This window comes from Tiliqua scincoides, chromosome 7, assembly GCF_035046505.1.
Source record: "Tiliqua scincoides isolate rTilSci1 chromosome 7, rTilSci1.hap2, whole genome shotgun sequence".
NCBI lineage: Eukaryota > Metazoa > Chordata > Lepidosauria > Squamata > Scincidae > Tiliqua > Tiliqua scincoides.
Genome location: NC_089827.1, coordinates 26,454,178 through 26,479,191, shown reverse-complemented (window position 1 = coordinate 26,479,191; position 25,014 = coordinate 26,454,178). Strand labels below are relative to the sequence as shown.

The window sequence follows — 25,014 nt, the reverse complement described above, 5'->3', positions numbered from 1 at the left end:
GAAGTGGCTGATGTGGTTGCTGGTGGCGTAGCTGGAGGAGGGCGGAGCACTCAGGTTGGCATGGGGGATGGGCGAGCGGCCCCTCCGGAGCCATTCCCGGCGGAGGGGGGCTACGAAGGGAGGGGCTGCTCGCCCATCCCCATGCCATCCTGAGTGTCCCGCCCCCTCCAGCTACGCCACCGGTGGTTGCCTCCCGGACCAGAGGGCGTAGCTGCTCCAGGACTACTCCCCCCTTCCGCTCTCCCTCCCCTTTCTCCACCCACAGCTGCATTAATCTGGTGCTTTGAGCGAAAGTTCTCGTTCTTCCCCACCACTAGTGTGCGTGGGGGGTGTGATGAGGAGGGAGCTGAGCTAGCTTGTACCTCGTGACACCAATGAGCTCAGGGAGGGGGAAGTCACCTAATCGGTTATTGACCTCCAGTCCATACAAAACTGGATTTGGCGCAGTCGGTAGACGCCAGAGGAATGCGGTGTAGCAGGAGGGCCCACTGAAGTCCTTTCCAAAGCATAATCGCCTGTGAGGTACTGGGTGTGGGGAGACAGGTGAGGCAGAGCCTCCCCACTGGAGTCCCAAAAAGCGCCACTGCCTTTGAGGCACTCAGCCCACACACTGTATGCTCTCCATGCTCTGAGCGTGGGTTATGGGTGCTTGGGCACCTCGCACAGTGGTGGTGCTTTTCGAAGGACTCCAGTGGGGAGGCTCTGCCTCCCCACACCCCGTACCTCACAGGCGATGGTGCTTTGGAAAGGACTCCAGTGGGCCCTCCTGCTGCACCACTGGTATACACTTGATGAAGTCTGTGGCATATATGCTGGAGTAAACAAAAGGAATTAAACCCCATGAGCCTCATTCTAAGCAACATTCTGTACCATGTTGGGGAACCCAAAGGGTTCAGTGATCATTTGTCTCTATTCCTGCTTAGGTGAACTATAATGTGCCTTGTGGCCTTTTTAAGCTATCAGCTAGTTATGGAGTTGGAAGTGTGACAAAGTCTTGGAAAGCAATTGATTTTTCTAGCAAATGAAGTTCTGCCTGCTCTTGCACTTAGTGAAATGTAGCTTGTGTTTTTTTATATAAAGCTCTCATTGAAATTTTGATTTGTGTTTTAGTATTGTAGGCTTGGTTTGCAGAGCAGATGGCTGATTCCTGTTACAGGGTGTTCTCTGCTTTTTTAGGGTTTTAAGCTGCAAAGGTGGTATGGTTGGCAACAAACAGCTAGACTACTTTATTCTGTGCCATGGTATATAATGCCTGTTTGTAGAGTGGCAGATGTGTACATGATCCTGACACATGGAGCTATAATAAATTGGTTATGTTCCATTGACTAGAGCTAAATATAGATATTAAGCAGTTGGAAGATTTATTATTTGATGCTCTGAAATGGAGAACTACATTCTTTTAGACTTGGATATTTTTGCGTGTGGTGATTGTTGTTATACTGCATTGTTCCCCTCTACTACTACGTGAGGTTTGAATTTTTTTTACAGTTGTTACATTAACAATATTGAAACATCTATGTATTTTCAAATCTTAAATTAGAACTGTTGAGTTAGTAAATGGAACGTATGTATTAATCAAACTTATGTAATTCAAGTTTAGGTGGGGCCTGGTGGTTTAAATGTAATTCATTACTAGTCTTTGAAATAGTTGGCTTGAGTTTGTAAATTTCTGTATTAGTGATTATTAAAAGAGGCATTTAAAGTGGGTGTTCCTTGTTCTCCTATAGGTACTTAAAAATAATACGTCAGAGTAGATACAGGCTGATAGTAATTGCATTAATATCTTGTCACTTAGTAGGGTTTGAACTTTACTCATCATTCTTGAATTTCTTTGCATGCATTATAAAGGTGACCATATTGAAATACTTGAACTTTTAGAATTTGATGTCCAGCAAAATATAAGTGTAACTGTGATGGACCTCTTTATTCCCTATTCTCTATTAAGTAAGAATAGAAATAACTACCTTTAAAATAGGAGTCCCGTTGAAGCTAAAATTATAAATCTCTTATGAAGCTTGATCATTTAGAATTCCAAAAGAGATGTTAAATGTCTCTGCTTCTCTGGGGTTAGGTAGATGGCTAGCCTTGCATCCGGTGTGTACTCTGTAAAATTCAGGTTTTCAGCATTTACTGGTAAACCGTAGCACTTTATACACTGATCAACTTTTGTTAAAACCACCCCAAACATGCCAGTTTGCTTTCTTCTCTCACTACCTTCCCACCTTCTCCTGCCCCCCAAACAATCTCATTTGAATTTTGTCTTGCTTTTTGTAGATAAAGTCCTATGTTTTAGTACTACACTGTACTAAAAAATAGGATATACCCAAGAACTTCCTTTTCATGCAGTGGGGGGACAGTTCTTGATTATTCCCAATCTACTCCTGAGGGACCATCAATTCTCAGGAGTAGATTTGCATGTGGTGCTTGAGACTGAAGGGAAAGGTCCTCTTCTCACCCCTTGCATATATGGAAGATCTTGGGAAACATCTTGGCACAAAGTAGCAAGCTGTATAATATATACAAAATTCCTGTTCCTGGTTATTATGCATTTCTGGTTAGAAGTGACTTGGTGTACTGATGGTGTTTCTGTAACAATTGGGCATTGGCTTTGTTGTGATGTTTCTTACTAATAGTACTCATTGAATCCCCTGCTAATTGGGTAAGAGGCACTTTTTCAAGTGGGTGCTCCTCTTTTTAGCAGGGGGAGAGTAACTGGCCCACCTCACCCCAGCACTGTCTGTTCTAGTGGCTGTCTGCTGGTATTCATTTGCATCTTTTTAGATTGTGAGCCCTTTTGGGACAGGGAGCCATTTAGTTATTTGATTTTTCTCTGTAAACCGCTTTGTGAACTTTTAGTTGAAAAGCGGTATATAAATACTGTTGATTGATTGATTGAATCCTTCTGAGCAGATGGTGTCCATCCTGATCTGAATTCTTGCTGAACCACTCATGCATTTTGATGGTCATATGTAATTTGACTTTGACAGCTGATCATTCCAGCTGTGGATCAAATTTACATACTACCTATGCAGTGCATTAATCATTAACACTTCCTGTGTTATGGGATGTGACCATTAACTTTTAAATGACTGACTTCCATACAAGCCCTGCTCATTTTTTGCTATCTTTAGGGGTCCCTGGTTACAATGGTAGGGACTTAATGGTCTTAATAGTGACACTGTACTTTTTGGAGCATAGCATCAGATGAAAATGAGTTGTCTATGCCTTTTGGAATCAGTGACTTGTCCTTTTGGCTGTTTTTTAATTTCTTTGGTGTGATCTATTGTATGTTTGAAATATCTCAGATATATATAGTCAGATGCATGAGTCAACCAAGTCATTTGGCTAAATTGCTCAAACAGTGACACTTAAGTTGATAGTAACCATATGATTGACATTCCTGCCTTAGAGAGAGAGAGATGGTGCAGAAAATGTTGTTAGCTTTCTCTCAGAAAACACTTTTTAAAAATGCATGCTTTCATAAAACTAAAATGAATAATACTTTTAATTTGAAATGTTTTTCAAGGTGACTTTTCTCAGGACCCGTATATAATTGGACCCAGTTGATAAATGTGGGAGAGGTGTGGTTAATCTAAAACCCAAGAATGCACATAATTTATACAGCCTGAATTCAGGGAAGCAGACCGAACACAAATGTGTAAAATGGGACCATGGCCAATTTAGCTGGCCTTGCCGATTAGCAAAACAAACAAAACTTGTGGTCACCAGGATCTGTCACTTGCCAAGTGCCTCAGAACAATAAGGTCAACCTATAATCCTTTGGCAACTCTAGAGTTGAAGTGGGCGGTAGAGACTTGTCCGCTCATCCTTGTGCTTCTGAGGTACTTGGAGCACTTCTGCAACAGCAAAAAAGTCTCTCATCTTAGAACTAAAGAAGGTAATGGTTTTCCTTGGGAATACCTTAGGTTTCAAGGGCCTTAGAAGTACAGTACAACTGTGGGAATGATCCCTGCATTCCAAGTGACGGTTGGGAGAGAAGCTGGGGGCCCATCATGATTGCTATAAAGCTGTGGCATCCCCTGCCATGGCAGGTGAAATTATGTGAACAGCTCTTTTCAACCTAGCCTAGGGTTTGAGATATTGGAGAATGTTTAAAGCTGTCACTACTTCTAAACAGCCCGTACTATTTTTGCTGGGGAAAGGTGTGAATTGGGTGAGAGGAAAAGAAGCTGTTTTGCTAGCATATGAAGAGCAGTATTTATCATCCTGTACTTTCACTACCACTACAGTATGGTGACAATTTGAAAGTTGGCAAAAAACGAAGAGGGTATTTGTGTCCCAAAAGGGCAAGATAAGTCTGGAAAACTTCTTTGTGTTCCAGATCAGAGATCAACTGTGTTTCTGTAATTGCTTCTCAGACAAGAGCCTCCAAATCACTGTAGAGTTCTCAAAACAAGTGTGTGCTGCTGCATTGAGCATCTTGTAGTATGGACCATGTACCCCAAATAGTGTTGCCCTAAACTTCCTTGACCGGAGAACTAACTAGAATGGGAATGGAAAAAATCTCTGGCTCAGAGGTTATAGAAACTATTCAGAGGGTCACTGTGCATTCTTACATTGCCATAACTTTGGAATGCAAAATCCAGAGTTGGAATCATACCTGAGCAGACATTGACTCTTTTTTTAGCATTCCTTAATGAATTGGAGTTTGGGGAAGAAAATAGTAAGCTTTTTTTTTCTACTCCTGTTTTACATTGAGTTCTTACGTGCACACTAGATAGGACTTGTGCTTGGTTGGTATGCTCCTGTGCTGCCCTCCTGTGTACATACACCACAATGCTCTATTTGTAAGGGAGGTTGCTACATTTGATAGGCCAGTACCACCTCCCTCAGAAAAAATGGTGTGCTCGTACATAGGAGAATAGAGATTTAACATTTCTGGGAATGTTGAAGCTGTGAATAAACCGGGAAAAAATTAAATATTCATTACAGTATTTGTATACCACCTTTCTCAGATTCAAGACAGTTTACATAGGCAGGCTCAATATAAACCCTATTTTTCAGTGAGGTTTTTACCTCATGGAGCCCTCCATTTCTCCAGATGTCTCCCATCATAGTGCAGTCATCATCCTGGCTGCTGACACTTGTGCCTTCTTGCAGGGTGCTGTAAACCAAGCTTCAGATTGGTTCTCTAAATGTTATCTGTTTCTTGCCAGCCGACTCCTCCACGTTTCTGATCCTGCGGCCAATTCTGCTTACCTTTTTAGGCAAGGGGACAGCTTAACCTCCAGACCACACCTCTTGCCTTTGCAAGATATTGCAAATGTATGCAATATCTGACCTGATTTGAACTTACTTTTTTACATTGACATGCATTATGTATAACTTAGTTGGCCTGAACAATTGTACTGTTTTGTTGATGAAAATTAAAAGTATAAATGCCCTGGTTTTTTGTTCAAACTATTGTAAATGCAGCCAGTATGAAAGAGCAGCGAGCCACTGCAGTCAAAGGTACCTAAAAGTCTTAGTGTTTATTAAAAAGGGGGAACTAGAAGCCATCCACTAGGTGAAGCAGTGCTCTTTCTATCCCTGTTTCTTGCACACATTCATCCCAGCCAGCTTTCATTGCTGCTGTCTTGTCCCCTTCAGAGGGCAGAGCATACTGGCTACGCTCCAGACCAGAAGAGGCTCTCTGTGCATAATAATGATAATACTGGTATTTATATACTGCCTTTCTGGTCATCAGACTACTCTAATTTTATTCAAGGTGGTTCACATAGGTGGTTCACAGAGGCAGGCTAGCTCTAAACCCCCAAGAGGATTTTTACAATAACAGAAAGGTTCTATCTTTCAAGAACCACCCAGCATTTCAGATGGATCTTTCACGGCCTGGTATCACTTCTGGCCCCCGTTGCCTTCCATGCTGACTGAAAGCAGCTCCTTATTCTCTCACTTGAAGGGCAGCAGAGAGATGCGATTTTTTGGTGACTCGCAAGACGAATTTTAATGACGGTGCTTCGCAAGATGAATTTTTTTTATGCTTTATGCCAGTTTATGCTCACATTCACCCTAAGGAAGGGGGAGGATCTTCATGCCAGTTTATGCTCACATTCACCCTAAGGAAGGGGGAGGATCTTCATGCCAGTTTATGCTCACATTCACCCTAAGGAAGGGGGAGGATCTTCATGCCAGTTTATGCTCACATTCACCCTAAGGAAGGGGGAGGATCTTCATGCCAGTTTATGCTCACATTCACCCTAAGGAAGGGGGAGGAAGACAGCGAAGAAAGTGATGTCAGTGATTGTGAGCAAATGAGCTTCATAAATTCTGACTCTAGCGATGATGAGTTCTTGGGGTTTCCAGAAAACTAGAGTACTCAAACCTTTAAGTCTCTCCATTTGTTAATGACAGTGATAATGGTTCTTAATGCCACTGTTGACTGCTGTTCACTTTACATGGAGCGAAAAATACGCTATGCCTTTAAAGAGCACTTAAACACTTTGTAAACCAAATTTGACTTTGTTCTGACTTTTTTTGCCCATAGGAACGCATTAATTAAATTTCAGTGCATTCCTATGGGAAACTGCGCTTCGCAAGACGAAATTTTCGCAAGACAAAACGACTCGCGGAATGAATTAATTTCGTCTTACGAGGCACCACTGTATTTGGATTTAAGTATAGCGGATCATGGTTGAGATCCGATACAGTTGCTTTTATATATTTAACAGAGTAATGAAATGCTTTTCATCATAGACTAAGGTTGTTGCTGCATAATACAAGATGGGAGGAATAGGAATAGCCATGTGACACTATATTCTTAGTAATTTAAGCTTAGGGACTTGTAATGTGAGTGTATGGTGTCTGTTTAAAAGATGATCAGATGCTCTAAAGATTGTTGCTTGACATCAAGAAGCCTTCTGTTAGAAAAATATGTATGAGTAGGATCTTTATTTTGGATAGTATTCAATAGCTGATCTGATGGGCTGGTGTAATTTTTAACTATTTTAGGTGATCCATTGGTGATCCATTTTGTACTATGTATTTGTATTTTGTTTAGTGCTCTTAATGTTTTTAAACTGCTTTTAGTATTGCAAGCTGCCTTCATTGCCCTCATCTGGAGAAAGGCAGAATATAAATTCTTTAAAATATTCTTGTTTGGGGTTCTCAGAAGAGAGGAATAGCTTATTGCTTTTAACTATGAAGGTGGCTATCTGTCCCCATTATTTGGAAACTTGTGGTTCCCCTTCCTGCTCTTGATTACTGCAGGTACCCCAGTTTAGCTTTGCTGTATGTGTGCAGCGGCTCTGGTTTTCTCAATTCTGTGATTGTACAATTCACAGTATTTAGAGCTCTTTATTACAGTCTTAATATGGGAAAGTTTCACTTTAGATTTAATAAACCACAAGACAAGATTGCATTTAACAGGGAATTTGGTTCAACAGTATCTTGTTGGCATTTTGGTATGCCACGAAAATTATAATTTCCCACATTGGTCTACTTTCACTCTTTACAATATATTTTGTCATAAGTTGGCCTTTGCTATATATAACAGTACAGTTTCCTTTTATGCATAAGGTAACATTTTTGTGTTAAACCAAATGCTCTTGAGGTTGTGAAGAATACTGAAACAACCAGAAGAATAACTTTTATTGCAGATAGGCTGTACAGTTTTCAGTGTTTTGTAAATGTCAGTAACTTTTTGGTCTACTTACTGGGGCCAGAGTATTGGGTAGCTTGATGAAGCCACATATGAAGCTAGTGCTTGTAATGTAGCTCTTTACAATTGGGCTGGCCTAGTCATCTGTGTTCTAAATGTCTGTCCTGTGGATGGAAGGGATTCAAAAGAAAATATGTAGTTCAGCATATTGGTGTCTCTTGGAGATTGCAAATGCCACAGTAGAGGAGTTGCTTTTCAAGGCCTCTAAGTGATATGCTAGCATTTTCACTTCAACAGCAGGACCATGCATGCTAACAATTTATCAAAGGCCTACTCTGTCCTGAAAGTGGGTGGTATTAAAACATTAATAAATCTTTATTCCAAGGATATATACAACATGGTTTGAGTTTGCCATTGCTCAAAAAAAGCACCATAAAGATCCTCATGTCAATAAAGCAGGAGTCGTGACTGGCAGCTAAGAGCCTTTCTTTAATACTAGTACTAGTATTAGTACTCTCTGTATGAGCTGACTTCTTACAGAACAGTACAGTAGAAGTACAGTAGAAGGTTCACTGAAAAGTCATACTGCACAACATAACTGCATGGATCTGCCTCAATAGCTGGTGCTGTAAGAACATGATGTGGGGGGAGGAGACTTTGAGCAAAGAAAAACCTTGCATTCAGCATGGTTTTTAAAAATGTTCCTTGGTTATGTAAGTCTGACCTAAAAAGAATGTTTATAGCTTGAATTAAATGTCATAGTTAACTTTGATCTAATGGGGGGTGTCCATGAAATCCAAATACATTTAACCTAGTGGACATGGGCAAAATGCATGACTTTTTTTTATGGAGCAGAAAATGTTCATTGTTTCCGACTCCCGTTAAATTGAGGGTTCATTGTACGACTGTTGCTAAGCAGCTGATTTTACAGACTTGGAAATTCAACTCTCTAATTGAATATAGGAAGAAAGCCTATACTGGGGGCAAGGGGAGTTTTTAGGTTAAAGGAAGAAAATCTAGTTGGGGGTGTGTCACTCTGCATTTGGCTACCATCTTTTAAAAAGTCAATCTAGGTTAATACTGCCTAATGTACCAGTATGTATTGTGGTAATCTGCAAGGCCTGCTACTGTCCTCTGGTTTACATGGAGGTCTTGTGGAAGGGGAAGTGGTGTTGACCACAAGTCAGCATTGGACTGCTGTCAAACACAATCCATGATGGAGCTGTGTAGACAAGGACTTGTAAAATTCCTCTACCCCAAAGTGTAACTGCTTAGATGTTTGCTTATCTGAATTGCTAATGTGTACTAGTTCTGTGAGATGTCACAGCTTCAATGACCATGCAACATTACCAGATTACACCAATGTACCATGATACCTGGTGGTGATAGTTTCCCATCACAACGTGGTGATGGTACCATTCTGCTTGTTTCATACTTTTGTAAACTCATGTAAATGCCATAGAATGCAGAGAACTATATCATTGTACTTTTCTGAACTTTTTGCATAACAGTCAAGTATAAGTGTTCCAGTTACATTTGGGCTTACAGATCATTTGAAGGGAATGAGGGGTGTGGCTAACTTTAGAAGATTTGCATATAAATTTAACAGGGTTGGAAAACAAGCTGCTTGTGTACTTACCTCAGCTTGAGCCTCATAAGAAAATGGGATGTGGTTGTTGCCTTTGGAAAGGATGCAGCCCTGGCTCTGTCACAAGTGTTTGAATACAATGAAACTCTTCATGTAGCCAAAGCAGCTGAAATCTGGTGCAGAAAAATGAATGCACGACAAACCTGGTGGTACATTTCTAAGAGAGATGTTGAAACCCTTCAGTCATTATTTTTCATTTGTGCAGGATTTGAACATTCATATCCTAGACGTGGTGGATCAAAATCTAATATATAGCTACAGCACTGCAGTTGCTGTATAACTGTGCCACCCGAGTAACTGCTTACAGGCACTCAAAGGCTGAAATCCTTTCCACACTTTCCTGGGAGTAAACCCCATTGAGTACAATTATTCTGAGTAAAAATGCATAAAATTGTGCTGCAAACTTTGGGTGACTATTTGTCTAAAGGGAAACCTGTCTTGTGAAGACAAGAGATGTGTCTAGTAAAATGCTTCATGACAATGGAATCTTCATGTCATGACAGTTTCAGCAACAAATGGAAGATAACCAACAGCAAAAATGGATTGTAGTAAAATAAAAGGTTTTTCAGCTGCTGTGCTTCTTGTTGCCTATTTAACCCATTTCTGCCCAGCCCACAGATGTACACATTTGTTGTGTATATGAATTGTTGGGCAGAAATGGCTTATACTTGCAAAAGGGGAAACACTTTTGAGTGAGCAGTCAAAAAAATGTGACCACCTATGTAAGAAATACAAACTACCTACTGTGATATCTGTACAAGAAACTTTAGGATTATTTTAGGAAAGAATGGTTGCTTCCTCTTTTCTCCTCCCCTCCCCCAGCATAGAAGATCCTATTTTGAAAGTGCAGTGAGTCCCTGAGGTATAGGCACTCTAGAGCTGATAAAGAATGTAGCAGTGTCTTTACTCAAGCATTGGACAGAAGTTGGGAGTCCTGTGGCCATGTGAAATTGATTAATTGCAAGAGAACAACAGCCAGTGCTATGCACAATCTTTATTTGCTCATCCTTCTACAGCCTTCTTCAAATGCAGACTGGTTTCAGAACAATTGCAACCAGCTGTTTATCTTCTGCCAAATAATTGTTGTGCCTGATCACAGGAGCAACTACAGTTTTAAAAAAAATTGAGGTAATGAAAATGGATGTTCACGTGAGCAAAAGTCAAAACATATTGATAACGAAATATCACTACATACATAAAGAATACCCATTGTATGCTGTGTCACACTTAAAATTTGAATTGAAGCTGTTTTTGTTAACGCTATTGAAGACGACTTCAGATATTCTGCAGTGTTCCTCTTGAAATAAGTGTTCTTATTGCTGAAAATTAGTGGTGTCTTTTCTGTTTAGACTTCAAGCTCTAAACACAGTTCTTGCAAGACACCTAGGATTTAAGCCTGGTTTTGGGTAGAGGGATCAACATGTGTTTATCTCACTTTAGTCATGACCACTATTCATGAAGATGGCAACCAAATGCCATTATTGGAATGTATCATTTCCAGCTTAATTCCATCCTAGGCAACACAACAAACTATTTAGTCAAAGTTCACTGAAATCTCGCATTGTGACTTTGCCTCATTTGGCTGCTTGCCAAGTTGGTGCATGTTGTTTCCCATTTCTGGTAGTCCTTGTCTCTTCAGGCAGGCAAGATTAGATTCTCCATGAACTTGTAGATACCTAATAATGATGGTAATATAAAACTTCATTAGGGTAGCAACTCTTGTTTCTCCATATCTTTTTCTCTGCTAACACTTCATCTTAGCATTTGAGTAATAGCCCAGCTCATCAGCTGCACAAAGCTTTAATTTGACTTTGTCTTCAGATAGCTGTGTACCTTTAACTTTTTTCTTAATTTCACATTTTAACAAGAATAATCAGCCAGAGGATGGAAATAGCTGGCATTTAACAATCTGTAAAGTTTGTTCACCTAGAAATGATATGAACTTGCTCAACCTTATGGCTGGTACACCTAGCCACTATATGTTGTGCCTACCTTTTAAGCTTTCTTTGGTAAAGGACCTAATGATAAATTATTGAGCTCTTCTAAGTACAGATGAGAACACAGGTCTGCAAACTGATGTGATTTTTTTATTCACTGCGTTGTAGAGGGGGAAGGATTTTTTCCTCTTGTATTACCACCACCCTAGCATTTCCATGTCCAGCTGACTGTAAGGGTTCTTCTTGGTGGATGGTGAAAACACTAGGCTAAGTGCCCCCTCCCCCCCCCCGAAACTTGGAAAAGAGCTTCCTAGGCTACTACCAAAAAGCAGTTTTAGCATTCTCCTGCCAAAGTTCCTGGAAAATGTTGAGTGGCTAAATAGAGGTATCTAAAGGAAGCGCTGTATGTGCATGTGTGCTTTTCCAACAAAATGAATTTGTCCTACAGGTTGCTGTGTGTAAAACTTGGAAAAGTCTGGGAGACTGCCCTTTGTGTTCAGCAAAAAGTTATAGCAATGCATACAAGATGTGGGTTTTAAACATATTAAAGTTCTATATGAAACTCATGAGAAATCTGCATTGTAGCAGGTGGCTGACAGGTGGTCACAGGTACTATCCAGTCAAGAAAGCATTAATTTCCAAGCTGTCTTTACTCTGAGAAAGGAGAAAAGAATGCTAAACAGTGCTGAATTTCTGTAAGCTGACTTTAGCAGAGAAGGGAAATAGAAGTTTATCTGGATTTTTCCTCTTGTCATTCAAGCTAGCTTTTTTTAACCTAAAGAGTATTTGGCCTCCATGCCTCTGCAGCCTTACCCTGACAAGGGGTGTTACTCCCAAAAATGGACAGCTGTGTGTGGATGTGGGAAAGAGTTGTCCAGTCTTGGACATTTCTTCTCTTAAGTAACCCAGTGTGAAGGCTGTTGATTTAGAGAAACTGAGCTTTAAATTCACAGTGTCGATAGTAAAAGAAGATGCCAGATGCAGCATGTTCTGTCATGCATATGTGTGCTGGGCTATTCTGTAGGTCACTTCACAGCCTGATACAGAACTCAAAACTAGCTGTTCAAAGCTGTAGTCATTTTGATTGGTTCCAATTAAGGTATTACTAGCATGTGGTTTTAGAATCTTCTAAAATTGAAATGGATAAGCATGCCTACCTACAATTTCTGTGTTAGAAACCAGCTGTTCCTATTGTCACTTTTTAAACTGGATGCTTTTCCTGAATGCAGTACAGTAAACTTTTTTCTCTGTATGTTTCCTGAGGAAGAAAATTTAAACTCTGCTCTAAGGCAATACAAACCTTTTTAAGAATAACATAATTGTGCAGTCTCAAGCACCTGAGGTTCTCTGCTTGCAACATGAAGGATGATGAAGATAGGGTTCCAGTTATAGAAACCTTCTAAAAGGTATGTGAATGGCTTAAAGACCTTTCAAATGTACATAAGGTCTGTCAGAAAAGTTGTTAAATAGACTTAAATTTCCAAGTAATCTGATCTGTGTATGGGAACATGCTTGAGAATTGTGAACTGGTCTGTACCCATAATAGCCTGATGCAGAAACTTGGAAATAGCAACTGGTGCCTTCTCTGGTCTTGTGAATCAGTTGAAAGACATGCTGGTGCCTCCTGGTTGTTGCATCTTTAATCATGTGATTCTCAGGTTAATTGTGTCAGCCTGTGTGAATTGCCTATTGCAGGGTGTGTATGTAACTAGTCCTGCCACTGCATGGTGTGAATAGAACAAAACAAAGCTTGGAATTTCTTTCACATTGGCCACTTGTTCTAGCCTATAGGAGTGTCCAAGTGCAGATCTCAGAATGACATCAGTCTTGTCCTAGCTTGTCTTTTCCTTTTAGACAGTTTTATGACACACTTATGCCTTAACCACTTGAAAGGAAACTTAAGCAATGAATTTCCTGAACTTCCTCTGGTGCTTTTCATTGCTAGAAATGCAACATAAACTTCATCTGAGCAGTTAATGGTCACCAAGAAGCTGAAAAGAGCCTTTTTATTTTATATCCTTGCATTTCTTGTGCTAGCTAACACAATCATTTAGAACTGTGTATAATAGGGGCTAGGATCAGAAGTAAATTTTTGCTGCTGTTAAGATTACAACTGCAGTACACCTTCAGTATCTTTAAATTGCTTGGCTAGCTAGCCTAGTCCTTGGAGTACAGATACTGAAGGGAGTGGAATATCCTGTAGCTTCAGTATATAGCAGGCAGAGAAGAGGTGCCTCAAGGTGGGAAATGGGTCCTGTTGAAATGAAATAAACTAGTAGGGGAGTTGGACTCTCAAGATACCCACACCTTGAACTAGTTGGTGGATGCTTGTGTCTCTGTTAATAGCTCACTGCATGCTTTGGTTTAATCCTCATCCTAAAATGTACAGGCTAGGTATGATAACTTTTCATAAAGTTATCCTAACCTGTTACAGGTTACAGTGCCTGATGGCACTGAGTAGACTTTCATTTTGACTTGCAAATACATTTTTAAAAATCTCATAGGTGGTGACCATAAGATCAAATCTACTCCTGTGCTTATTGGCCCTCCTCTTTAGCTTATGGCTGTAGAGAAATGCATTTTCTGTGTTTGCAATCCAGTGCTTTGATGCAGCCTTCAGCAAGTGGCCTTCCAGCTCTTATCCACACAGAACAGAGCTCACAATTTTAAACTTTCTTTGAACTTCATCTATGATCAATGCAGGCAAAACTGATGAGTTTCCTCAGCAATGCTACAGCCTACCAAGAGTGTGCAAGAGTTGAGCATACTAGATGCCAAACAGTTACAGCACCATTGGGTACTCTGCAAAATGTGCAGCATCTTGTTGCAAAGAAGCAATCTAGATCAAAGTGTGTTTATTCCTGGATATTGATACTTCATAAAACCTGTGGTTTTAATCAAAGTATAATTCTTTACTCTGTTACCCTGCAGATAAAATTAAGGTCTTTCTGCCAGCACACATTGAAGGTTTCATCCTGGAAACTAGCTTAAAGCTGCCCATATGAAGCATTCTGTATGATTAGAGTTTAATTTAGCACTGTGGTATACCTTAAATGTTGCATTTACTTCAAATATTTTTGTAGCTTTCAGTAGAAGTTGAGAAGTGGGTGGTTATTGGTTTCCATTTGTAGGGGAAGGAGACCAATCTCTTGTTTTCAGCTGTAGACCTGGAACCCAGAGTATGTAATGGGGAATTTTTTAGGTTGAAGGAATCTCCTTTAAGAAGGTAACTTTTTAGGGGGTGGGGAAACTAGCAGGAAGTAACCTAGTTTTTAAATTCATCACGGTTCCAGAACATGTGCTGACTCATAATGCTTCAATGTACTTTCACACATAAAATGCCTGTGCCACTCATTCCAGGTAGATCTGATGTGAAAGCATGTACTGGGGATATGCATTTGATTAGGAAAGAGTTGCACTCCAAACTAAAGCAAAGCCATTCAAAGCTGCTTCAGCTGCCTTGACTGTTATCTCCCTTTTTTTGTCTGTGCCTTATAGCCTGGATCCTTCTCCTCCATATATGGAGCATGGCTTTCAAGAAGTATAGGGGGAGGTGTATGAGGCATAATGTGACTGACAGCTTTGAGCTGTCAGTGAAATGCAAAGAAGCTGATAGGTGCTTCCTTTCCTTCCTCATAGTGATTCTTGAGAAGAAGCAGTATGAAAATGGGATAACAGTTCCTGGGTTGAACCTTTCTCTGCCCCGTGTTTTCTCTTGGAGTGAATGTTTTCAGGAGCCTGTCCCATTTATTGTCTAACTTAACCATTCTTCCCCATCAAAATTGCTTTGTCTTTTGGATGTAGCTTCTTTGTTCTGTTTTGTGTTCATGACCTAGCGTTCTGTGAGAACTCCTGCACTTGCATTTCTGAACTATTTTAGGGAACTCTTCTTGGTTCAGCTCGTGTTTCCTGTGACTTGGGCGCAAACTGAGCCCCAAACAATAAACTTACACCTCTAATACTGTGCTTACAGATAATTTCTGAACCTGACACTTGGGTTTGTGAAATTTAGTAGGAATCTTATCTAGGGCCATCTAGGTGTAGATGTAAAATTTTTGGAAATTTTGAAGCTTGGAAAAAACCCAGTTTTTTTCTGGACATTTTATGAAAAAAACAAATTTTTGGAAAAATTGAAAAAAAAAAAGCCACATTAGCACTTTTTTCTTTTCCAGATTGAAAGTCATTCTGTTACTTTAGGAACATAAAATATGACTATGGACAATTTGACTTTGCATAAAATTTTCACAACTAGCATATTAAAAATATAGTGTATCCAAACAATTATTACAAACAGAATTTACTTTTGTAATATTTATTTGTAATTGTAACAAATGGAGCAATAATCTCCTAAACAGTTTACTAGTTTATGTGGAACAGACAAAAAACCTCCATAAAACAATTTTTAAAAATCCAGAAGTGACAATTATCATATTTCCTCTACACAGTGTTAAATAAAAATTAAAGAACCCATTCTCATTAAAAGAATTGAAGGGGGGAAGTGTATAGAAGGGAGTGGGACTAAGTTTCAATGAAATCAGAATCATTTTCTGAATTGTAATTATCAGTTTCAGTTTCTGCTTCTGCAGCTACTCTGTTGTGTCTGTCATTATCATAGTTATTATGGACTTCTAAAAACTGAAGGTTTGCTCAGATTGAAACAAGCTTCTCTACTCTTTCACATGTCACTTTATTTCTTGATTTTGTGTGAGTGTTTCCAAACATAGATCAGATTCTTTCACATGCTGCAGAAGATGGAGAAATCTGAAGAAGGCGAGAAGCAAGAGGAGTCAGAGGCTGCATTGTGCAAAGACCTTGCCACCAGGTTGCAGGAGGAATATGTTTGGCAGAATCCCAGATTGCATTCCTGAACCAAATCCCTGAAGATGTTCTATATTCTGCAACATTTGAAAGTACCTTCCCAACATCAAGTCCTAAATGTGATGCTTGTTTTGTAATCCAGTCAAATGCAGTAACAGTGCTATCATCACTTCTACTTCCACCTTTGAATCTTGAGTCCAGCAGATTTGCAGCAGCATAAATTGGATGGCAATAAAATTCTTCCCTTTTTAAAATAAAATCTCACTTTACTTCCTTCTGTAGTTGTAAGTGCAGATATACTGAGATTTTCAAAAATCTGGGTTTTTCCCCCTGTGTTTTTCTGGACCTTCACATCTCTACAAACCACAGAGGTAAAATGACCAGTCAAAACCTTTCAAAATTATCACGTCAATTGCCTCTGGAATGAAAATTCACCATCTACTTGGAAATTTAGCTGACTTTGTCCCCTGTTGAGGGGTCCCACTCCTATGAATGTCAATTTCTGAAAATAAAGTTGTGTAAACTGCATTTTGCTTGTTTGATATTAACTTTAAAACCTAAATTGAAGCCAGTTGGGAATGAATTAGATGTCCATGTTGCTTAATGGGTGCTGTTGGCCTGATCACAATCTCTGAAATACTGCAGGATAACTGTAAAGGTAAAATGGAATACAACTATAACTTGTCCTCTTGCTGTTGAACACCTTCTCTAAAGGCAGCTGGACATGCACCAAAACTAAGATTTTGGCCTATTGTAACTTTAAGTGATTGGCAAGTTTTTTAAAAATTGCATCTTGATTAAAATTTAAAGAAGGCATGACAAGTTCACCAGAAGGCTGAAACCCCTGATTTCAAAATGGGGAGGGGGGAATGACAGGAACCCCTACTTCATTCACCACTCTTCATTCACCATTCTTTTCTAAGTTAAATAACTTGCACTTTATTAAGAGTAAACTCCCTTGGTGGTTGACTCTGTGTTTTGCCAGTATATCATTACAGAGAAGCAAGGTAGCAAGCAAGGAGACAGAGATGACTGTAGTTCTGCTGATGTTGCACACGCGATCTCCGTAGCAATGAAGTAGAACAATAAACAAAACTTAGAAGTGTAAAGAAGCAGATGGGTTAAAGGAAGTAACATTTGCAAGTGACCGCAGCTATGGAGGTAAAACTTTTAGGAGGTGGTTTCTGTATGCTACTACCTCTTTCCTGTCTCTTGAAAGGTGATGTGTAATTTTCTTACAAGTTTACAAATGTGGAAATGGTGTTTGGTGAGTTTGTAACCAGAGGATCCCTCCAACCTCTTTGCTCAGCCAGGATCAATATGTCAGGTTCCTCCAGTACTGCCATCTCCCTCATCTGCTGGATCAATCACTATTCTTTTGCCTCAGAACGGGTATGGGGAGAAAAGGAAAGAGCAGCCTTCTAAAATGTGGAAAAATGAGAGGAAAATGAGTCTAGGATTGAATTATATGGTTTAAACCAGTGCTTCCCAAACATTTTATCTCCGGGACACACTTTTAAAAATGATGCTCTATCCTGATCCATTAGACCAGGGGTCTCCAAACTTTTTGGCCAGATGGCCGCATCAAATATCTGGCATGGTGTTGAGAACTGGAAAAAAAAATTAAAATATAAAATTTATTTAAATAAATTAGAGACGGAACTTTGATGATTGAATGAATGGGCTCATTCATTCAACCTCTCTGGCCCTTGAACACCCACCAGATGCAACCAGAGCACAGTTCCAGTCATGTTTGACTAAGTGGGCCAGAAGCTTTTAGGGAACAAGAGGCGGGTCGAATAGAGGCTTGCCATAGGCTGCATCTGGCCCCCAGGCCAGGGTTTGGACATCCCTTTATTAGAGAAAAAGAAAAAAAACTAGAAAGAAATATAATTGGAGTCCTGTGTCCCGAGGCTGCTGGAGATCTTACATGTAGTGTATGTGTGTAGGCATTTGTTTGATTCTCTCTAGAAATAGTTTTTCCCCAAACCTTTACAGTCATTCCAAAAGGATGAACTGGAGAGCAAGATGACAAAAGGCTGAAACTGAGTTCACATGTGATCATTGGGCAGTGGTTCTCACACATTTAGCACTAGGACACACTTTTTAGAATGAAAATCTGTTAGGACCCACTGGAAGTGATGTCATCAAGCAGGAAAATTTTTAACAATCCTAGGCTGCAGTCATGCCCACACTTACCCAGGAGTAAGTCCCACTTAGTATCATTGTTAAAAGCATATACATAGTAGCTTTGTTAAAAGTACAGGTCTGTAACATTTCCCCAAATGTAGTCACATCCCATGGTAGCATCAAGTTTATTAAAATATTGAAATGAATGGTGATCCACCTGAAATTGGCTCATGACCCACCCAGTGGGTCCTGACCCTTAGTTTTAGAAACACTGATCTGTGGCATGCCAATTTTTAGAGAAAATTGGAAAATATGCCATTTCAATTTGGGTGGTATGAAGATTGCCTCATACCAGCTAACAGTTTTCTTCTGCAAATTGGACAAGGGTACTTTGCAAAGTTTTTTTTAATGTTTCAAAAACTTTGCAACCTACCAAAACTTGACTTGCAATCCACAAGTATAGTGTTTCTCAAACTGTGGGTCGGGACCCACTGGGTGGGTTGTGAGCCAATTTCAGGTGGGTCCCCATTCATTTCAATATTTTTAATATATGACTTGATGCTACCATGGTATGTGACTGCATTTGGGTACATGTTACAGACCTGTATTAGCCACTATGCATAATCTTTTAACAATGATAGTAAATGGGACTTACTCCTGGGTAAGTGTAGGTAGGATTGCAGCCTAGGATTGCTAAAATTTTTCCTGCTTGATGATGTTACTTCCAGTCATGACATCATTTCCGGTGGGTCCTGACAGATTCTCATTCTAAAAAGTGGGTCCTTGTGCTAAATGCGTGAGAACCACTGCACCAGTCAGTCCCAACCCATACTTTGGGAAATAGGTTTAAAGAGTAGGGAGATTCGTTGTGCCAGGCACTGACAGAAGGCATGAGCAGACAGTTGTGGAGTGAACCATGTAGTTGAGCAAACAAATCTTAATAAAAAATAAGGCAAAAAGCAGTGATTGTCTTCTCCAGCAGCACACACCACAAAGGAGAAAAAGGCAGAGTGAGGCCCAGGTTTGAAGTAATATCTTCATAGATTTTTCTGTGGAACTGATGACAAGATATTTTTAGGCTTTTTTTTGTTTTGTTGAAAAGGCTGTGATAGTTCTTGTGTCCTGCTTTTTTCCTTTTAATGGAATGGCCACAATTATGTACGCTAGCCCCAACTGTGTCCAAAGTCCAACACTTCAGCTGCTGCTAGAGTGACTGGCATAGCAGCAACAGCCTTGGCCTTAGACTAAGTTCAGATCAGTTTATGAAGCCCACAGGATGCACTTAGGTCAGGCATTCACTTCAGCCATGACTATCATGCAATGCTCTTCATGCCTGTTCTGAATCAAGATGGGGTAAGGCTTCAGTGATCACCACACAGTTTGTTTCACTTGACAGTGCCTAAAAGAAGCTTCAAGCTGCAGCTCATTGGGTGCTGGGAGTGAGAGGCCTTCAGCATAGTTCCTCAGAAAGGCTATTAAGACTTTTAAAAAACTATTTAAGGCAGTGGTTTTTCGAGTTACGGGCTTGGGAATTGTTGACTTCCTCAAAAATGTATCAGGTACTTAGATCATTACTAAGTAGACAGACAAGCTTTCCTGAGCAACAGCTTTCCCACTGCTCCTGATAGTCCTCTGAAATGCACTGTTGTAGTGCAACTTTAGGTATTGAGAGCACATTTAGGGCTTTCTCAGCAGCTACAATGTTCTTTCTCACAAATGGCATTGCTGAAAAAAAACATGATGAAAGTTCCCTCTGCTCTACAGCCTAAAGGGGCAGCAGTGCTATTCCCTTTTGCGGCTGGTTAGCCTGCATGTAGTCTTAACTACATGAAATTGCTTGGTATTTCCATTGCTGTGAATAATTACTTCATCTTGCAATAAACATAATTTGTAAATCTACTCTGTCTCTCCTCACCCCCTGCAGGGAAACTGAATAAACTTTTGTGTGTGCGTGCAGGCCTGTGTGGCTATTCATTAAGGAGAGGCTTTCAGACACATTACACAAGCTCCCAAGACATCCTGTCCACAGAAGCAGCTGACAGGAATGTCTATTGTTCTGCTTTGTATTTTCTGCACCTAATCTGATTTTTCGAGGGCCTGCTGGAAAATGCAAATAGAAAGGCATCTCAGGGCTTCCTCTAGGGCACAGTGCTGCAAAAACAACCTGGGCCCTCTGCTACTAAAGTCTATGGGAGTAACCCTTTGCGGCTTGTGTTTTTGGCAAGGAGATGTTCAAAACACAGTCTTTCCTGTGGTGCTGCTGTATGGAGCAGCCAAACTACCAGTGCTTACGCAAGTGGAATATGTAGGCACAGGAATTGCAGCGGCCTGTTGCCAGGTGCACAAATTCATCTGTTTCTGCCCCAAGGCTGCACAGTTGGCACCTGGAAAAGGGTGCCTCATCTCTCAAAGCTTTGAGAAAGTAGGAAATGATGCAACCATCCAGCATTTGGCCAATGCCTTGCTCTATTCTGCATGCTTTTGGGCAGCATGAGTCTGGCATCTTTAGATGAGCTAGGAAAGATCCCTAGCAGCAGCCCTGCCCAGCCACTACTTAGTGTGATGGACCATTGGTCTCACTGGGTGCAAGGTAGCTAGCTTCTTTTGTAATTGCTGGAAGTTCTTCCCGCAATAGTGCCTTGATCTTTCCCCTGCAGCACTGCTATGGCACCTGTTCCCCACCCCCAGCAGCCTGATGCTGGCCAATTCTGTTCTCACTAGCCTGACTTCAGGCCAGGCTCCCTCTGTCTCACTTCCCAATAGTGTCTTATTCGTTTCCACATTAATGAATAGCAACCATTCGCATGAGCCAGAAAAAAAAATCCAAAGCTTCAGTTTGCTATTCCTAGGTCTGCATGGCATGAAAACCAAAGTATAAACTTTATTCAGCCCCACGCTCCAGAAAGCCAGTTTATAGGATTCTCCAGTCACTATACTGGGGGGTGGGAGTGGGAAGGTGGATGGACTGAAGCTGAAAGGCACAATATTGCCAAAGATTGTAATGAGTGAGTAGGGGTTCAAATCCAACTCTCCTGGTTCTACGTATAATAAACCATACTGATATACCCTTTGTGAGCTTACTGGCCCAGGTAAATATCAATATTTACCCTATGGTACTGGGGGAAAATTGTATTGCTGTTGAAAAGGGGGAGGGTGGGGATTGAACATTTGTTTTGGGGCCCTCTGCTGCCCTCTAGTGCTCATTTTTTTTTGTCTAATGCTTTAGAAAACAGTATATTCAGTGGAGGTTAATACCATAGTCAAGCTGCACCAGTGTTGACAAAAAAAGAAAATTTTGTTTATGCACAGAGATTATGTTTTTTTCTAATTATGCTGTACGAAGTTTGTTTACTTTTCATGCATTATCACTGGGGATGCCCACCAATTAAAGACTTTTGAGGTGATTAGTCACCTTTTTGACCACATACGTTTGCATTTTACCAACAATCTCCATAAAGCTATAGCAAGAACTGTGAGATATCCTAATAAGGGCGCAATCAATCCTGTCCTTCACTTGAGCCGGTGCAAGTCCCTTGTGCCAGTCCAGGAGGGTCGCAAACATGCCATGAGGCACGTTTGCACCTCCTCAGGAGGAAGCGGGCCAGTGCTCAAAGAAGCACCAGCTTGTGGGGGCCTCAGCAAGCCTCCACGCTGCCTTCCTCCGCATGGGTTGCATCGGCCCAGCTGGGCTGACACAAGGTAGTGCAAGTTTGAGGAGACCCATGGGGAAAGGGTGCCTTTCGCAGGGGTAAGGGGAAATATTTTCCCTTGCTTCTGGCTAAGCTGCTCTTGGCTCCTATCCTGCACTGGAAACAGCACAAGCCTCCTGGCTTGCCTGTTCCAGCGGAGGTTAGGATTGTGCCCTAATTTTCTGAGGCATCCAGCTCTGCTCAGAAATATCCACTCCTAGGGAATGTGGAGGAACAGTGCAATCCTAGTCATGCCTACTCAGAACTCCACTCAGTTACATAAGACTTGCTCCCATGTAAGTACGTATAGGAGTGCAGCATTGAGCCTAATGTCATTTTAATCTAAATGCTTAACAGTGACCCTGGATGCTAAATGCTCATGGAGTTTGGTGCATTGATGGCAATGTGTTCCCAACTCCATTTGGTTTACCCCCTTTTAAAGCCTAGGTAACCGTGCATTGTTTAAAGATTTTGGCTGTAGTACACCTGAGAGGCAGTCCAGTTGAACTCAAAAAGGCTTACTCTGGAGACATGCCTAGGAGTGTGGTGTAAGTAGCACAGAATCTCATTTACTAATGTTTGCATGAAGTACTTCAGTTCTGTGCTCACCATACAAAGAGTTCCTTGCAGCTGCAATCCTTTTTTTCCATGCTTGTCTTGTTATCCCAGTAGTTTTCAAAGTCTACATGGAAGGAATCATTTCCAAAGAAATTTGCCTGCTTAAGGAACCTCAGTATTTTTACTGCAGACCCTTATGCGCTACAGAAGCGACTGGGGCTCACACTCTGTTCACTTGAGCAGTGATCATCACCCCTTGGGTGCACTCAACACTTGCCTGCAGTGGTGTATTCTGGGGAAGTCCGATCATAGTGGGCAAGCTTTCTTTGGTAAGTACAGATTTTCTAACAGGGTTCCCCAGAATGTATTGCAAAAACCACAATCTTGCCCCACTGGTCTAATTGGGTGCTGTTCCTCTGCACTCCATTGAACTGCAGGAGAAAGAAAAGACAGCAAAAATAAGAGCAATTGCATTTTTAAGAATTGTATTTTAATTAACCTTTTCATCACAAAATAGAACATTCCTTCAGTTATCTTTCCCTCTCACAATTGCCTTTATGCTTCATTTATGTTTCTTTACCAACAAAGTACTAGTTTTCGTATTCACATACCCACTTGTAACAATACATTAAAAAGGACCAGGATTTAACTTGTCAGGCCCTAAGTTGCCTGAGGACTTTTCTCATGGTGAATTAAAGAGTTTGTTGTTTCTTTCCTATTTTCATCTGCTTCTTTATTTGTAGATTTATAAAATGATCTCCCAGATGTCCTGAAACCTGTCTAGATTTCCCTATTTATAAATGCTGCTTTCTCCCTAGCAGTTAGAAATACTAATTAAGCAATCAGGTTTGTATTGTAAGAAGGACCTTAGATTCCCAGGCTGGAGATCACCAGGGTAGGTTTGTGTATCCAACTGAATTCCTTTTGTTGCAGCTCTAGCTTCTAACTAAAAGGTGAATAGTTGATTTGCATAGTAAACTGCTCCAATATAATTTTTTACCAGCTGATCAATACATGCACCTGTCATTTAGAAGTTCCAATCAACCTTTTAATGTCTTTAGTAGGGTTTTTTCAGTTTCTCCCAATTGTTAGCTTTTAGCTTCTTTCTCCCATTTAGACGGATCACTTGTGGGCAGGGCTTTGTACAGCACCTAGTTTCAGTGCTTAACAAATAATAAATATGATTAGCTAAACCAGTAGCCAGTCATCTTTCTGTTTTATCCCTCAAGCTTTACCATATGATTGACAATTCCAATACATGTGGCATAAACTTAACCTGTTTTCTTCAGAGCTCCAGCCTTGAATGTTCTTGTTGACTAAACTGTCCACATTGTTCTCCTTGTGAGGACTTGGCCAACAGTAGTTAATTGACAACTAATGTATGCACACATTTAGAAGAAGACACAAACTCTTGAGGGCTTAGGGTCATGTGTAGTTCTAAATACGTCATTAATAAAAGAGAAATATACCTTATTGACAGGAGAAGATGTCCTGAACCGTAGAGTAAGATTAGCTCTAATTAATAAGGCAAATATAAACAGATGAGAAACTCAACATTTGCTAGGTGGCTGGTGAGTCAAAAACCACAACTGAGTTGTGGCTTTTAAGGGGCAACACAACAATTTTGTCTTTTTTGCTAAATTTTAAAAAAAAAAAAAGCCAGAGTGAAGCATGGTGGCAAAGATCAATAGATACTACTGCAGCAAAAAAAGTGTGTGTCCTATTTTGTAGGTTGTGATTAAAGGTGGGTCCCATCTCAGAAAAGACTGGTCTACTGGTAGACATACTGCAGTATTATACTATTACCGGCACAGCTTTTTACCAAGTAATGATGCAGAATTTCAGTTGTCAATAAGATAGCATGTTTGCACAGTTAACAACAGGGTAGAAAAGCAAATAAAAGGCAAGCCCTTTTAGTGCAGTTCAAACACACCAACCACGTAGAGAGACTGCACATTGTAATCATAAAGTAGTGAAAGAGTAGTGTACCCAGGCAGTGCAGGGTCCTCTCTGTTCACTCTTAAGAGGACTAGCTGTTGTAGGGTTAGACCTAAGAGTACTGAATGAAGGGTACTGAATGTAGTACGGGCTACATGTTTTCTTGTCAGAGGTGAGGATGCTGGGCTTGTAAAAAGTTGGTTATGGTGGTTAAGGAGGGATGAATTAGAGGACAGTGGTTCCTAAACTTTTGAGTGCCGTGATTCACCTCGTGCTCTGTGGTGGGTTGTGACAATATTCAAATCTGCAGCAAAAGCCTTTCCTGGAGCCCCTAGAGGCTGCTTCTGGATCACACTGGTCTGCTATGACCCTCCATTGGCCTCTGGGGGACTCCGATTGCCTCCTGGATGTGACAGGAAGTCATGGGAGTAAACTATAAGTAGCTGCCGGTTGCATCTAGGAGGCATTCTGAGATGTGCAAAGGCCAATGGAAGCCCACAGCAGACCAACGTGACCTGGAAGCAGCCTCTAGGGGCTCCAGGTAAGACTTTTTGCTGCAGATTTGGGCACTGGTGCACAACCCACAGGTTGGTCGTGACCCATAATTTGGGAAATGTTGAATTGGGAAACCCACAAGTTGCAGAGGCAAAGGGAGAGTGACCTCAAGGTTCCTCTTTT

The 25,014-nt window shown here is 40.7% G+C and overlaps 1 long non-coding RNA gene across 1 annotated transcript; it reads left to right on the top strand.

The window, feature by feature from the left end:
• Nucleotides 1–625: 625 nt before the first annotated feature.
• LOC136656886 (uncharacterized) lies at nt 626–16,549 on the top strand. Its single transcript, XR_010794722.1, has 2 exons — nt 626–12,609; nt 15,928–16,549. It is a non-coding gene; the product is annotated as an uncharacterized lncRNA (long non-coding RNA).
• Nucleotides 16,550–25,014: the final 8,465 nt, after the last annotated feature.